The sequence below is a fragment of the Pristis pectinata genome, chromosome 2 (assembly GCF_009764475.1).
Source record: "Pristis pectinata isolate sPriPec2 chromosome 2, sPriPec2.1.pri, whole genome shotgun sequence".
NCBI classification, from domain to species: Eukaryota; Metazoa; Chordata; class Chondrichthyes; order Rhinopristiformes; family Pristidae; genus Pristis; species Pristis pectinata.
This window is the reverse complement of record NC_067406.1, coordinates 96,008,865-96,025,354: the sequence shown is the minus strand read 5'-3', so window position 1 is coordinate 96,025,354 and position 16,490 is coordinate 96,008,865. Positions and strand designations below refer to the sequence as shown.

Here is a 16,490-nt window from a genome sequence, read left to right as displayed (position 1 = left end):
ATAAAGAAGCTAGAAAAGAATTCAAGAAGGGAAATAGGAGAGCCAGGAAGGGCCATGAAAAGTCTTTGGTAAGTAGGATTAAAAAGAATCCCTATTAGTTAGGGACAACGTCACAGCTGCACTCAGTGGGGACATAATGGAAGGCTCATCTACTGAGTCTGTATAGGTAGAACTCAGAATAAGAAAGGTGCGATCACTCTGAGGATAACAAGGGATAGGGTAGGACCACTCAAGGATAAAAGAGGGAACATGTGCTTGGAAGTGGAGGATGTGGGCGAGGTCCTAAATGAGTAATTTGCGAAGAAGGAAGTGGAGGATAGTGAGATCAGTGTGGAATGTGCTAGTATGCTAGTACATCTTGTGATAAAGAAAGTAGTAATGTTGGGTCTCTTGAAAAACATTAAGGTAGATAAATCCCCAGGGCCTGATGGGAGAGGCAAGAGATGAGATTGCTGGGGCCTTGACCAAAACCTAGCAACTGGGGAGGTCCTGGAGGACTGGCGAGTAGCTAATATTATCCTGTTGTTTGAGAAGGGAAATAGGGATAATCCTGGTAACTATAGACCAGTGAGTATCACATCAGTGATAAGAAAACTATTTGAGAGGATTCTTAGGGAAAGAATTTATGAACATTTGGAGAGACATGGCTTAATTAGGGACAGTCAGCATGGCTTTGTGCAGGACAAGTCATGTCTTACTAACTTGATTGAGCTTTTTGAGGAGGTAATGAAGGTGATTGATGAGAAACAGATCAGTTGATGTTGTCTACATGGGTTTTAGTGAGGTGTTTGACAAGGTCCCACATGGAAGGCTCATCCAGCAGAGTGAGAAGCATGGGATCCACTGTGACTTGGTTGTTTGGATTTGGAATTGACTTGCCCATAGAAGACAGAGGGTAGTGGTTGATGGGACATTCCAGCTGCAGGTCCATGACTAATGGTGTTCTGCAGGGATCCGTACTGGGACCTCTGCTGTTTGTGAAATGACCTGGATGAAAACATGGATGGTTTAGTAAGTTTGCACACAATACAAAGATTGTTGGCATTGTGAATAGTATAGAAGATTGCCAAAGGATACAAGAGGACATAGATCACTTGCAGATATGGGCAGAGAAGTGGCAGATGGAGTTTAATCTGGGCAAGTGTGAGGAAGATCAAATTTAAGGGAAAGTACACAGTTAATGGCAGGACCCTTAACAGTGTTGATGTACAGGGAACTTGGCATCTGGGTCTATAGGCCCCTGAAAGTGGCTGCATGTTGATAGGGTAGTAAAGAACGCATATGTCATGCTTGCCTTTATTAGTCAAGGCACTGAGTTCAAGAGTCAGGAAGTTATGTTGCAGCTTTATAAAAATCTGGAGTATTGCATTCACTTCTGGTCGCCCCATTTTAGGAAGGATGCCGAGGCTTCCGGGAGTGTGCAGAAGAGCCTTATCAGGATGCTGCTTGGATTAGAGCGCATGTGCTATTGAGAGAGGGTGGACAGGCTTGGGTTGTTTTCTCTGGAGTGGCAGAGGCTGAGGGGAGACCTGATAGAAGTTTATAAGATTAAGAGGGGCATAGATAGAGTAGACAGCCAGTATCTTTTTCCCAGGGTCAAAATGTCTAATGCTAGAGGGCATGCATTTAAGGTGAAAGGGGGTAAGTTCAAAGGAGATGTGCAGGGAAATTTTTTTTTGCACAGAGAGTGATGTGTGCCTAAAATATGCTGCCAGCAGTGGTAGTGGAGGCAAATACGAAAGAGGCATTTAAGAGGCTCTTAGATAGGCACATGAATGTGTAGAGAATAGAGGATATGGACATAGTGTTGGCAGAAGGGATTAGTTTAGTTATACATTTAATTACTAGTTGAATTCGTTCAGCGCAACAGAGTGGGCCAAAGAGCCTGTTCCTTTGTGGTACTGTTCTATGTTCTATCATTTTTCTATTTCTCCTCTCGCATGAGTATGGCACTGGAAGTAATCAAGAGGTTGCTGATTTGAGATCAGATATCCCACGTCAAACTCCACCACACATTTCTCGCACCAACTCCTGGAAGTATGATGATACGCACAATTCTTGCCCTTCCTACATCAATGGGACTGATTGAGTGCTATGAATTTTGACTCATTACCTTATCTTCACAGAATACTCTGCACCCTCTCAATTATGTCCTAAACCCTGGCACCAGGAAATCAACACCATACAGGAGTCCCGTTGATGGATGTAGAAATTCCTGCTTGCTCCTCACATTATGGAACCCACTATGATATTGGCACATTCTGGATCACAATCACTAGTTTGACTTGGGAACATCCTGCCTCTTCCTGTGCTTTTGAGTAGCACCCAATTGGCTATAGCAGAGCCACCTTGTGGAATATACAATCCAGCAAACATTTAGCCTCATTAGTACTCCTAAGTGACCCAGCTGCCCCTTGGCCTCAGAAATCCCAAGACTGAACTTGATCATGTGGAGATGCTTCCTTTCATGGTGTCTCCCAGGACACATGAAGAGTCTTGAATTCACATGAAGTGAGGGCAATGGGACTCAGTTGCTCATCCATGATCTAAAAAAACATGCTATTTCTTTTGTGCTCTCTTAAGATAAATTTATTATTAATTTGTTATCCCAACTGACCGACTCCTATATTCTTATTATTAATTTAGCTAATAGCTTCCCAGTTTCCATTGCCATTTCCCTGAAAGGTAGAAGTAGCCTGAAGGAGGTGTGAAAGACAATGTTTTCCTGGGTCAAGCTATACTCACTAATGTATTATTCATTCCTGTCCAGCATCAAAATAAGTTGGGAAGTAAGGCTCAACTGTAGCTTGCGAAGAAAATGAGGGATAATATTAAATTCAAAGAAGAGACATATAAAATTGCTGATGCAAGTATCAGGCCTCAATACTGGGAGCAGCTTAGAATTCACAGAGGAAGAACAAAATGATTGATTAAGAGGAGGAGACTAACCTTCCAGGGGACACAAAAACTGATCGTAAATGTTTCTATAAATATGTGATGAGAACAATAGATCATTACAACAAATGTGGGTCCCCTGCAGTTAGAAATAGGGGAAATTGTTATTGGTGACAAAGAAATGCTTGGGAACCAAGGGCCTAAAGAGGGGAGGAACTGAAGGAAATCAATATAAATGCCAGGGAAGTTTGCTAGTGGAGCTAAACTAGATTGGCAGGGAGATAGGATTCTGAGCAGGAGCAATTCATGGGGTAATTCATGCGAGAGCAAGTTTAGTAATCAGGATAGCCGGGGCAGAGCAAAGGGAGGGAAAGGAATACTCAGTTAAACTGCATTTATTTCAATGCACGAGGATTAACAGGTGAAGCAAATGAACCTAGAGCGTGGATTGGCTATGGGCACTGGGATATTATAGCCATAACAGAAACATGGCTGAGAGAAGGGCAGGACTGGCAGCTCAGTGTTCCAGGATACAGATGCTACAGGTGTGACAGAGGTACAGGTAAGCGAGCAGGGGGCGTTGCCTTTTTGAGCAGTGCTTAGAGACGACATCCTTAGAGGAACATTCAATGAGGCCATATGGGTAGAACTAAAGAACAAGAAGGGGAGCGTCACTCCAGTGGGGCTGTTTTACAGACACTGCCCCCAATAGCCAGCAGGAACTTGAGCAGGTGCGTAGAAAATTGCTCATAGTTGTAAGAATAACAGGGTTGTATTAGTGGGCAATTTTAATACCCCCAGTATTGACAGAGCCACAGAGAGCGTTAATAGCCTGGATGGGGTGAGATTTGTGAAATGTGTCCTGGAAAGTTTCCTGAGTCAATATGTAGAGGGACCTCCTCAGGAGGGTCCAATACTGGACCTCCTCTTGGGGAATGAAGTAGGACAATTAACTGAGCTGGCAGTCAGGGAGCACATTGGCTCTCGTGACCATAGTTTTATTAGCTTTAAGACAGTGATGGAAAAGGATTGGACAGGTCCACAGGTTAGGGTCCTAAACTGGAGCAGGGCTAATTTTGAGGGAATTAGGCAGGATCTCGCAGGGGTCAATTGGGAGAGCCTGTTTGAAGGGAAAGGGACGAATCCCAAGTGAGAAGCTTTTAAGAGTGAGATATCAAGAGTTCAGGGGCAGAAGGTTCCTGTTAGGGTGAAGGGCAAACCTGGCAAGTTTAGGGAACCCTGGCTGACAAGAGGTATTGAGCCTCTGGTCAAGAAAAAGAAGGAAGCACACATTGGGTTCAGGAGGTCAGGGACAAGTGAAGCCATTGATGACTGTAAGGAGATTAATACATTTAAGAGGGAAATCAGGAGGGTAAAGAGAAGGTACGAGATGGATCTGGCAGGTAAGGTTAAGGAAAATCCCAAGAGGTTATATAGATATATTAAGAATAAAAAGGTGGCTAGGGAGAGAGTGGATCTTGCAAGGCTGATTATGTCTCGAGCCGCAGGAAATGGGTGAGATTTTAAATGAATATTTCTCCTCAGTGTTTATTGAAGGAGATAGAGAGCTAAGTGACATGGTGTCATGACAACAACCTTTCCATCAATGTCAGCAAATGAAAAGAGCTGGTCATTGACTTCAGGAAAGGGGGCAGTTTACATGCACCTGTCTACATCAAAGGTGCTAAGGTCAAGAGGGTTGAGAGCTTCGAGTTCCTTGGAGTGAACATCATCAATAGCCTGTCCTGGTCCAACCACGAGGACGCCATGGCCAAGAAAGCTCACCAGCGCCTCTACTTCCTCAGGAGGCTAAAGAAGTTTGGCATGTCTCCTTTGACACTCACCAACTTTTATCAATGCACCACAGAAAGCATCCTATCTGGATGCATCATGCTTGGTATGGCAACTGCTCTGCCTGGGACTGCAAGAAACTGCAGAGAGTTGTGGAGACAGCTCAGCACATCACGGAAACCAGCCTCCTCTCCGTGGATTCTGCCTATACCTCTCGCTGCCTTGGTGAAGCAGCCAATATCATCAAAGACCCCACTCATCTGGGTCATTCCCTCTTCTCCCCTCTCCCATCAGGCAGAAGCCCGAAGGCACATACCACCAGGCTCAAGGACAGCTTATATCCCACTGTTATAAGACTATTGAATCTTATACGATAAGATGGACTCTTGACCTCATAATCTACCTTGTTATGACCTTCCTACCTGTAATGCACTTCCTCTGTAACTGTGATACTTTACTCTGTATTCTATTGTTTTTACCCTGTACTATCTCAATGCACTGTGTAATGAATTAATCTGTACAAACAGTTTGCAAGACAAGTTTTTCACTGTACCTCGGTACAAGTGACAATAATAAAACAATACCAATACAAGTGGAGACGTTTTGTTGAACATCCATATTACCAGGGAGGAGTAGTTACAGCCTTACAGTGCATTAAAGTGGCTAAATCCCCAGGACCTGACTGAGTGCATCCTCAGACTTTGTGAGAGGCTAGAGAAGAAGTCTCAGATGCTCTTGCGGAGATATTTGCTTCATCGTTAGCCACTGGTGAAGTTCCTGAGACTGGAAGGTGGCTAACGTCATTCCGTTGTTTAAGAAGGATAGCAAGGACAAGCCAGGGAACTACAGACTGGTCAGCCTGACATCAGTGGTGGGAAGTTGTGTTTGATGAATCTTTTAGAGTTCTTTGAAAAGGTAACTGCACATGGTGCATCCAGCTGCAGCTCCTTACAGACTATGTTAGGGAACTGGAGGTGCAGCTTGATGAGCTTTGGCTCCTACAGGAGAACGAGGTGTTCATGGATAAGAGCTACAGGGAGGCAGTCACTCCTAAGCTGCAGGAGGCAGGTAGCTGGGTGACTGTCAGGAGAAGGATGGAGAATAGGCAGGTAGCGCAGAGTACCCCTGTGGACGTTCCCGTCAATAACAGGTATGCCACTCTGGATACTGTTGGGGGAGGTGGGGGGGGGGAATGACCTACCAGGAGAAAGCTTCAGTGACCAGGTCTCTGGCACTGAGCCTGTTTGTGTGGTGCAATAGGGAAGGGGGGAGAAGAGGAGAGCAGTAGTAATAAGGGATTCCATAGTAAGGGGGACAGACAGGAGATTCTGTGGACGTGAAAGACACTCCTGGATGGTATGTTGCCTCCCAGGTGCCAGGTTCAGCGACGTCTCAGATCGGGTGCACAGCATTCTTAACGGGGAGGATGAACAGCCAGAGGTTGTGGTACATATTGGTACCAATGACATAGGTAGGAAAATAGATGAGCTCCTCAAAAGGGAATGTAGGAAGCTAGGTAGCAAGTTGAAAAGCAGGACCTCAAGGGTAGTAATATCTGGATTGCTGCCAGTGCCACGTGCCAGTGCCACGTGCCAGTGAGGGTAAGAATAGGATGATTTGACAGATGAATGCGTGGCTGAGGAGTTGGTGCAGGGGGCAGGGTTTCAGATTTGTTGATCATTTGGATCTCTTCTGGGGAAGGTACGACAGGTTACACCTGAACTGGAAGGGGACCAATATTCTTGCGGGCAGGTTTTCTAGAACTGTTAGTGAGGGTTTAAACTAGTTTGGCAGGGGGATGGGAACCAGAGTGATAGGTCAGAGGTTGGTGCATTTAGTGTACAAATAGGTGCAGCGTGTAGGCAGTCTGTGAGGAAGGATACGCAGTTGAAAGGGTAAAATTGCAGTCAGTTGGATGCGAGAAGTATCAGGAACAAGAGTGATGAACTTAGAGCATAGGTAAGTAAGTGGAACTATGACATGGTGGCCATTACAAAGACTTGGCTGTCACAAGGGCAGGAATGGCTGCTGGATATTCTGGGGTTTAGATGTTTCAAAACAGACAGGGACAGAGGTAAAAGAGGTGGGGGAGTGGCTTTGCTGATCAGAGACAGTGTCACAGCTGTAGAAAGGGAGGATGTCCTCGAGGATCGTCCACTGAGTCAGTGTGGGTGGAAGTCAGAAACAGGAAGGGAGTGATCATTCTATTGGGAGTAATCTACAGACTCCCCTCCCCAGTAGCAGCAAAGACACTAAGGAAAAGATCAGGAAGCAGATTTTGGAGAGGTGCAAAATAACAGCTTTGTTGTCATGGGTAACTTCAACGTCCCAAATATTGATTGGCACCTCCTTAGTATAAAGGGGACAGATGCGGTAGAGTTTGGTAGGTGTGTCCAGGAAGGATTCCGGACACAGTATGTGGACAGGCCGACTTGAGGAGAGGCCATTCTGGACCTGATACTGGGCAATGAGGCTGATCAGGTTTCAGATCTCTCGGTGGGAGAGCATTTTGGAGATAGTGACCATAACTCCTTGACCTTTACCATAGCCTTGGGGAGGGATAGGAACAGACGATATGGGAAAGTATTTAAATGGGGGAGGGGGAATTATGATGCTATCAGGGAAGAACTTGGGAGCATAAATTGGGAAAAGATGTTCTTGGGGAAGTGCACAACGGAAATGTGGAGGTTGTTCAGGGAGTACTTGCACGGGGTTCTGGATAGGTTTGTCCCTTTGAGGCAGAGTAAGGATGGTAGAGTGAAAGAACCGTGGTTGACAAGAGAGGTAGAACATCTTGTCAAGAGGAAGAAAGAAGCTTACCTGAGGTTTACAAAGCATGGATCAGACAGGGCTCTGGAGAGTTACAAGGTAGCCAGAAGGGAGCTTAAGAATGGACTTAGGGGAGCTAGAAGGAGGCATGAGAAGGCCTTGGTGAGTAGGATTAAGGAAAACCCCAAGGCGTTCAACACATATGTGAAGAATAAGAAGATGACTAGAGTGAGGGTAGGACCAATCAGGGATAAAAGAGGAAACATGTGCCTGGAATGAGAAGAGGTAGGGGAGGTCCTTAATGAATACTTTGCTTAAGTATTCACCAGTGAGAGAGGCCTTGATGTTTGTGAGGATGGTATACAACAGGCTGATATGCTAGGGCATGTCAACGTGAGGAAAGAGGATGTGCTGGAACTTTTGAAAAATGTTAGAATAGATAAGTCACTGGGGCCGGACAGAATATATCCAAGGTTATTACGGGAAGCAAGGGAAGAGACTACTGTGCATTTGGCGATAATCTTTGCATCCTCACTGGCCACAGGAGTAATGCCAGATGATTGGAGGGTGGCAAATGTTGTTTCTTTGTTTAGGAAAGGAAGTAGGGATAACCCTGGGAATTACAGACAAGTGAGTCTTACTTCAGTGGTGGGCAAATTACTGGAGGAGATTCTTAGAGACAGGATTTATAGGCATTTGGAGAAGCATAGGCTGATTAGGGACAGTCAGCATGGCTTTGTGAGGGGCAGGTTGTGCCTCAATGAGCCTGATTGAATTCTTTAAGGATGTGACAGAGCACATTGATGAAGGTAGAGCAGTGAATGTGGTGTACATGGATTTTAGTAAGGCATTTAATAAGGTTCCTCATGAAAGGCTCATTCAGAAAGTCAGGAGGCGGGAAACTTGGCTGTGTGAATTCAGAATTGGCTTGCTCATGGAAGACAAAGGGTGGTGGTAGATGGAGCATATTCTGCCTGGAGGTCGGTGACCAGTGGTGTTCCACAGGGATCTGTTCTGGGACCCCTGCTCTTTGTGATTTTTATCAATTACTTGGATGAGGACGTGAAAGGGTGGGTTAGTAAGTTTGCTGATGATACAAAGGTTGGTGGTGTTGTGGATAGTGTAGAAGAAGTGTAGTGTTGTGGATAGATCGAATCTGAAGGCAGGATACAAGGTTAATGGCAGGACTCTTAGCAGTGTGGAGGAACAGAGTGATCTCGGGGTCCACGTCCATAGATCCCTCAAGGTTGCCATGCAGGTCAATAGGGTTGTTAAGAAGGCATATGGTGCGTTGGCCTTCATTATTCTGCGTATTGAGTTCCATTGCTACGAGATAATGTTGCAGCTCTACTGAACTCTGGTTAGACCACACTTGGAGTAATGTGTTCTGTTCTGGTTGCCTCATTGTAGGAAGGATGTGGAAGCTTTAGAGAGGGTGCAGAGGAGATTTACCAGGATGCTGCCTGGATTGGAGAGCATGTCTGAGTGAGCTAGTGCTTTTCTCTTTAGAGAGAAGGAGGATGAGAGGTGACTTGATAGAGGTGTACAAGATAATAAGAGGCATAGATCGAGTGGACAATCAGAGACTTTTTCCCAGGGTGAAAATGGCTAACATGAGGGGGCATAATTTTAAGGTGATTGGAGGAAGGTATGTCAGAGGTAGGTTTTTTTTTACACAAAGAGTGGTGGGTGCATGGAATGCACTGCCAGCAGAGGTTGTGGTGGGCAGATACATTAGGGACACTCAAGAGACTCTTAGATAGCCACATAAATGATAGAGAAATGGAGGGCTATGTGGGAGGGAAGGATTAGATTGATATTAGAGCAGGATAAAATGTCAGCACAACATTGTGGGCCAAAGGGCCTGTAGTGTGTTCTATGTAACCAAAAAGGTAGATGAGGGTAGGGCAGTGGAAGTTGTCTGTTTGGACTTTAGCAAGACCTTTGACAAAGTCCTGTCTGGCAGGCTGGTCTAGAAGGTTAAGTCCCATGGAATCTAGGAAGAGCTGGTTAGGTGGATTCAAAACTGGCTCAGATTTAGGAAGTAGAGGGTGGTAGTTGAAGGTTGTTTTTCGGAATGGAGACCAGTGACTAGCGGTGTGCCCCAGGGGTCAATATTGGGACCTTTGTTATTCACTATATATATATTAATGATTTGGATGTGAATGCACAAGGCTTGATCAGCAAGTTTGTAGATGACACAAAATTAGGATGTGTTGCGATAGTGAAGAAGGTTATCATAGATTACAGGGGGATCTTGGTGAATTAGGGAAGTGGGCCGAGGAGTGGCAAATGGATTTCAATACAGATAAATGTGAGATGAAGCATTTTGGAAAGTCAAACCAGAGTAGGACTTATACTATGAATGGTAGGACACCAAGGAATATAATGGAACCGAGGGACCCAGGAGTACGTGCATATTTCAACGAAAGCAGTGTTACAGGTAAACAAGGTGGTGAAAAAGGCACTTAGCATGCTGGCCTTCATCAAGTCAGAGCACTGAATATAGGAGTTGAGACATTTTATGCTATTGTATAAGTCGTTGGTGAGGCCTCACTTGGAGTACTGTGTACAGTTTTGGTCACCTTGTTATAGGAAAGACATGGTGAAACTGGAAAAAATGCATAAAAGATTTATGAGGGTGTTGCCAGGACTAGGGGGCCTGAAATATAGGGAGAGGTTGGCCAGGTTCGGTCTTTATTCCTTGGAATGTGGGAGAATGAGGGCCGACCTTTTAGAAGTGTCTAAAATTGTGAGAGGCGTAGATGGGATGGGCGGTAATAGTCTTGTCTCCAGGGTAGGGGAGTCCAAAATTAGGAGGCATAAACTTAGGTTGAGAGGGGAAAGATTTAAAAGGGACCCAAGGGGAACCTTTTCACAGAATGTGGTGAGTATATGGAATGAGCTGCCAGAGGAAGTGGTTGAGGCAGATACAGCAGTATCATTTAAGAAGCACTTGGATAGCAGGGGCCTGGAGGGATATGGGCTGAATGCAGGATATTGGGACTAACTAGGTGGACGTGGTCAGCATCAACCCATTGGGCAAAAGGGCCTGTATCCATGCTGTGTTACTCTATGACTCTTATGTCCTCAAGGGATAAAAAGTAGCTGGACTAAGGGCTTAAAATCTGAGGGCTTAAAAAGAGTGTGGACAGAGGCCCCATGAGTTTAAAATCAGCAGAAATAGAGGCCACGACAGTTTAAAAAGAATGGACCAGTGTCCCTAGGAGTATAAAATCAACAGGAATAGAGACTTCAAGAGTTTAAAAGCAGATGGAACAGAGGCCTCAAGAGTTTAGAGAGACCAGAAGCCCTGAGATTTTAATAACAGCAGAAACAGGCACAGAAAGTTTAAAAACAACATGGACAGAGGTCCTGAGAGTTGAAATACAACAGTAAAACAAATGGCAAGAGTTTGAAAACAGTGGGAATAGAGGCTCCAGAGTTTAAATCTGCAGAAACAGGTATCAAGAGAGTTTAAAAACAACAAGAGATGCTGAGAATATATATATAAAGAAACAGCAGGAAAAGAGGCAACAAGAATTAATGAACAGTATGGACAGAGGCCAGGTCAGTTTAAAATAAATAGGAACTGAAATCATGAGAGTTTAAAAACAGAGGGAACAGACGCACCAAGAGATCTGAGGCATGAGAGTTCCGAAGAAGAGGGAGCAGAGGGCACAGAAGTTTAACAGAAAAACATAGGTCCTGAGTGTTGAAAACAGCAGGACAAAGGTCATGAGATTTAAAAAAAGGTGGTGACAGAGACCTGAGAGTTTAAAGGTATCAGAAACAGAGGCACTGAGAGTTTATAAAGCATAGTAAAAGAGGCAATAAGAATTTCAAGAAATGAAAATGGAGGCCCCAAAGGTTTCTCGATGGCAGGAACAGAAAACCAGAGTGTTTGCAAAAAAACAGGCAACCAGAACAGTGGGAGCAGAGGGCCTGAGAGTTCAAAAACTGCAGGAACAGAAGCCAAGAGAGTATAAAAACAGCAAGGAAAAAAGTCCTGTGAATTAAAACAGAAAAAGGAGATTGCTGGGGCCCTAACAGATGTTCTTGCATTTTCGTGAGCCATGGCTCAGTCATAGATACATATATACATACATAGATACATAGATATAGTCATAGAGTTGTACAGCATTGAAACAGGCCCTATGGCCCACCAAACAAATTTGCGGAGATGCAGTTTGGGAAGGTATACAAGGGCAGGACCAACACAATAAATGGTAGGGCCCCGGAAAGTGTTGATGAACAGAGGACTTTGGGGTACAGAGCGTCCACAGAGCTGGGACGTCATATTACAGCTTTACAAAACATTGGTTAAACCATACCTGGAGTATTGTGTGTATTTCTGTTTGCCACATTATGGGTAGGATGTGGAGCCAAAAGGTTGGTAGATTAATCGGCCACTGTAATTTATTCCTAGTGTGTAGATAAGTGGTAAAATCTAGAGGGATTGATGGGAATGTGGGGAAAATGTTATGGGATTACTATAAATGGATGCTTGTTGGTTGGCATGGTCTTGTTTGGCCAAAGAGCCTGTTTCCATGCTGTATCGCTCTATTGCTCCATTAGAGGAAACAGAGCCCCTGGGATTTGAGAAACAGAGACAAAAGGAGGCCCCAAGATTTGAAAAATAGATGAAACAGAGGCCTCGTAAGTTAAGAAACAGAGAAAAAAAAGCCTCAATAGCTGAGAAACAGATGAAACAGTGGCCCTGAGAGTTGAGAAACAGAGAAAATAGATGCCCCAAAAGTTAAGAAACAGAGAGAACACAGGCCACAAGAAGTTAAAATGATGGGAACAGCCACCATGAGGGATTGTAAACAATGGGAACAGAGGCCCCCATTGTTTAAATAAATGCCCAGAGAGTTTGAACAAAGCCAGAACAGAAAGCATAAGAGTCTTAAAGCAGAGGAAAAGGTGTCCCCAAGAGTTTCAAAGTTTTAGAGACATAGACCGCCAGAGCTGAGAAACAACAGGGATAGAAATACTATGTGCCTGGCAGTGGTCTGAAAGTGTGTTATCAGGGTTCATCGGTGACATTGGCATTGATATGTTGATATGCCCTGGTGCAAGGGTCAAGAATGTCAGAGTGGCTGCAGAGCATCCTGAAGCCTGGAGGGTGAACAGCCAAAGGTTGTAGTCCAGATCTTTCAAACCTGCCCCAACATTATGGGTTTAAAGGGGGATAAAGACTTTCAAACAGAGTTTAAGAAAGTTAACAGCAAAACCTCAAAGATCTTCACCTTCAGGTGCATATATGGAACAAGCTGCCAAAGAAAGTAGTTGAGGCAAGTACAATAACAACATTTGAAAGACATTTGGATAACTACATGGATAGAAAGGACTTAGAGGGACATGAGCCAAATGTGGGCAAGTGGAACGAGCTCAGGTGGGCACACAGTGTACATGAGTTGGGCTGAAGGGCAAATTTCTGTGCTATATTACTATATGACTTCAGATTACTACCAGTGCCATATTTTAGTGAGGTTGGGGAAAGTTGGGGATAGAATCAGAAGAGAGTAAAGCTAAGCTGGAAATAGAAGATTGGACTTCCGGTGAATTCATATTGAGGAAGGCAAAGAGAAAGAAAAATACCATAATGTAGGGCAATGATACGTAACAAAGTATGCAAAGCAACAAATAGATTCTGAGTAATGAAAAATAATGATAACATTAAAGTTTCTTTATCTAAATGTATACAGTATTTGGCACAAATATAAATAAATGGATATGATCGGATAGCCATCACAAAAATGTAGTGACAAGGCTGAGAACGGAAAATTTAGGGGAGTTTGGCATTTTGGAAGGACAGACAGAAAGGATAAGATCACAGTAGTGGTGAGGAACAATATTGGCTCAGAAGCTCAAGATGTAGAATCAGTTTCAGAGGAAATAAGAAATAGTGAAGATGTCACTGGAATAGGATATGAACCCCTAACAATACTTTTACTGTATAAATCAAGAAACAATGGAGCTCTTAAAAAATGTACTGCAATAATTACAAGTGATTTTACTTATCATATAGATTAGAATAAAATTAAATTGGCCAGGGTAGCCTTGAGGACAACTTTGTAATGTATTTGGTATAGTTTCTCACAACAATCCATTGAGGATTAACAATATTTCCATTAACAACAAACTAAAAGGCATTTGGACAGGTACATGGACAGGAATGGTTCAGAGAGATATGGGCCAAATGCAGACAAATGGAACATAGAATAGTACAGCACTGGAACAGGCACTTCAACCCACAATGTTGTGCCAAACTAATTAAATTGGTAATTAAATGCCTAACTAAACTATTCCCTTCTGCCGACACAATGTTCATATCCCTATCTGAGAGCTCCTAAGCAGCTCTATCACATCTACCTCCACTACCACCCCTGGCAGCACATTCCAGGTACCCACCACTCCCTGTGTGTAAAAAAACTTGCCCTGCATATCTCCTTTGCACTTACCCCTCTCACCTGAAATGCATGCCCTCTGGTATTAGACATTTCAATCCTGGGAAAAAGATACCAGCTATCTACTACATCTATGCCTCTCATAATCTTATAAACTTCCACCAGGTTTCTCCTCAGCCTCCGCCACTCCAGAGAAAACAACACATTTATCCAATCTCTCCTTATAGCACATGCCCTCCAATCCAGGCAGTATCCTAATAAACCTCTTCTACACCATTTCCAAAGCCTCCACATCCTTCCTACAATGGGGCAACCAGAATTGAATGCAATACTCCAGATACAGCCTAACCAGAGTTTTATAAAGCTGCAACATAACTTCCTGACTCTCAGTGCCTTGAGTAATAAAGGCAAGCATGCCCTACGCCTTCTTTACTACCCGATCAACCTGCGCAGCCACTTTCAGGGAGCTATGGACTTGCACCCCAACATCCCTCTGGACATCAACGCCTTTAAGGGTCTTGCCACTAACAGTGTACTGTCCCTTTATATTTGATCTCCCAAAGTACAACACCTCACACTAGAACCATAGAACCATAGAAAAATATAGCACAATATAGGCCCTTCAGCCCACCATGTTGTGCCGACCATCTAACCACACCTAAGACTATCTAACCCCTTCCTCCCACATATCCCACTATCTTAAATTCCTCCATATGCTTATCTAACAATCTCTTGAACTTGACCAACGTATCAGCCTCCACCACCACCCCAGGCAGCGCATTCCTTGCACCAACCATTCTCTGGGTGAAAAACCTCCCTCTGACATCTCCCTTGAACTTCCCACCCATTACCCTAAAGCCATGCCCTCTTGTATTGAGCATTGGTGCCCTGGGAAAGAGGTGCTGGCTGTCCACTCTATCTATTCCTCTTAATATTTTGTATACCTCTATATGTCTCCTCTCATCCTTCTCTCCAATGAGTAAAGCCCTAGCTCCTCTAGTCTCTCCTCATAATCCATACTCTCTAATCCAGACAGCATCCTGGTAAATCTCCTCTGCACCTCTCCAACACCTCCACATCCTTCCTATAATGAGGTGACCAGAATTGGAGTCTAACCAGAGTTTTGTAAAGCTGCATCATCACTTCGCGACTCTTAAACTCGATCCCACGACTTATGAAAGCTAACATCCCATAAACTTTCTTAACTACCCTATCCACCTGTGAGGCAACTTTCAGTGATCTGTGGATATGAACCCCCAGATCCCTCTGCTCCTCCACACTGCTCAGAATCCTGCAATTAACCTTGTACTCCGCCTTGGAGTTAGTCCTTCCAAAGTGTACCACTTCACACTTTCTGGATTAAACTCCATCTGCCACTTCTCAGCCCAGCTCTGCATCCTATCAATATCCCTCTGTAAGCTTCGACAGCCTTCCACACTATCCACAACACCACCTATCTTTGTGTCGTCTGCAAACTTGCCAACCCACCCTTCCACCCACTCATCTAAGTCATTAATAAATATCACAAAAAGTAGAGGTCCTAGAACTGATCCCTGTGGGACACCACTAGTCACAGCCCTCCAATCCAAATGCACTCCCTCCACCACAACCCTCTGCTTTCTACAGGCAAGCCAATTCTGAATCCACACAGCCAAGTCCCCCTGGATCCCTTGGCCTCTGACCTTCCGAATGAGCCCACCATGTGGAACCTTGTCAAACGCCTTACTAAAATCCATGTGAACCACATCTACTGCACTACCCTTGTCAATCTTCCTGGTCACCTCCTCAAAGAACCCTATCAGGCTTGTGAGGCAAGATCTTCCCTTCACAAAGTCATGCTGGCTGTCTCTAATTAGTCCATGTTTCTCCAAATGATCATAGATCCTACCTCTTAGAATCCTTTCTAACAGCTTACCCACCACAGACATAAGACTCACTGGTCTGTTATTCCCTGGACTATCCCTACTACCTTTTTTGAATAAGGGGACAACATTTGCACTCTCCAATCCTCTGGTACCATTCCCGTGGACAACGAGGACTCAAAGATCCTAGCCAACGGTTCAGCAATCTCCTCCCTCGCCTCACGCAGCAGCCTGGGGAATATTCCGTCAGGTCCCGGGGATTTATCTGTCCTAATATTTTCTAACAGCTCCAACACATCCTCTCTCTTGATATCTACATGGTCTAGAACATTACCCTCACCAACACTGTCCTCAGTGTCATCAAGACCCCTCTCCTTGGTGAATACTGAAGAGAAGTATTCATTGAGAACCTCACCCACTTCCACAGCTTCCAGGCACATCTTCCCACCTTTGTCTTTAATCGGACCTACCTTTACTTTAGCCATCCTTCTACTTTTCACATACGAGAAAAAAGCCTTGGTATTCTCCTTAACCCTGCTCGTCAAAGCCTTTTTATGTCCCCTTCTTGCTCTCCTCGGCCCCTTCTTAAGTTCCTTCCTTGCTCACAAGCCCTATCTGATCCTTGCTGCTTACACCTTATGTATGCTGCCTTCTTCCTAACTAGTTGCTCCACCTTTCTTGTCACCCATGGTTCCTTCACCCTGCCATTCCTTCTCTGCCTCACTGGGACAAATTTATCCCTAACATCCTGCAAGAGATC

The 16,490-nt window shown here is 44.4% G+C and overlaps 1 protein-coding gene across 1 annotated transcript in view; it reads right to left on the bottom strand.

Moving 5' to 3' along the window:
• The window catches only part of map9 (microtubule-associated protein 9), a 131,654-nt gene that overhangs the window by 90,429 nt on the left and 24,735 nt on the right, over positions 1-16,490 (bottom strand). The gene's annotated exons all lie outside the window — the stretch shown is intronic.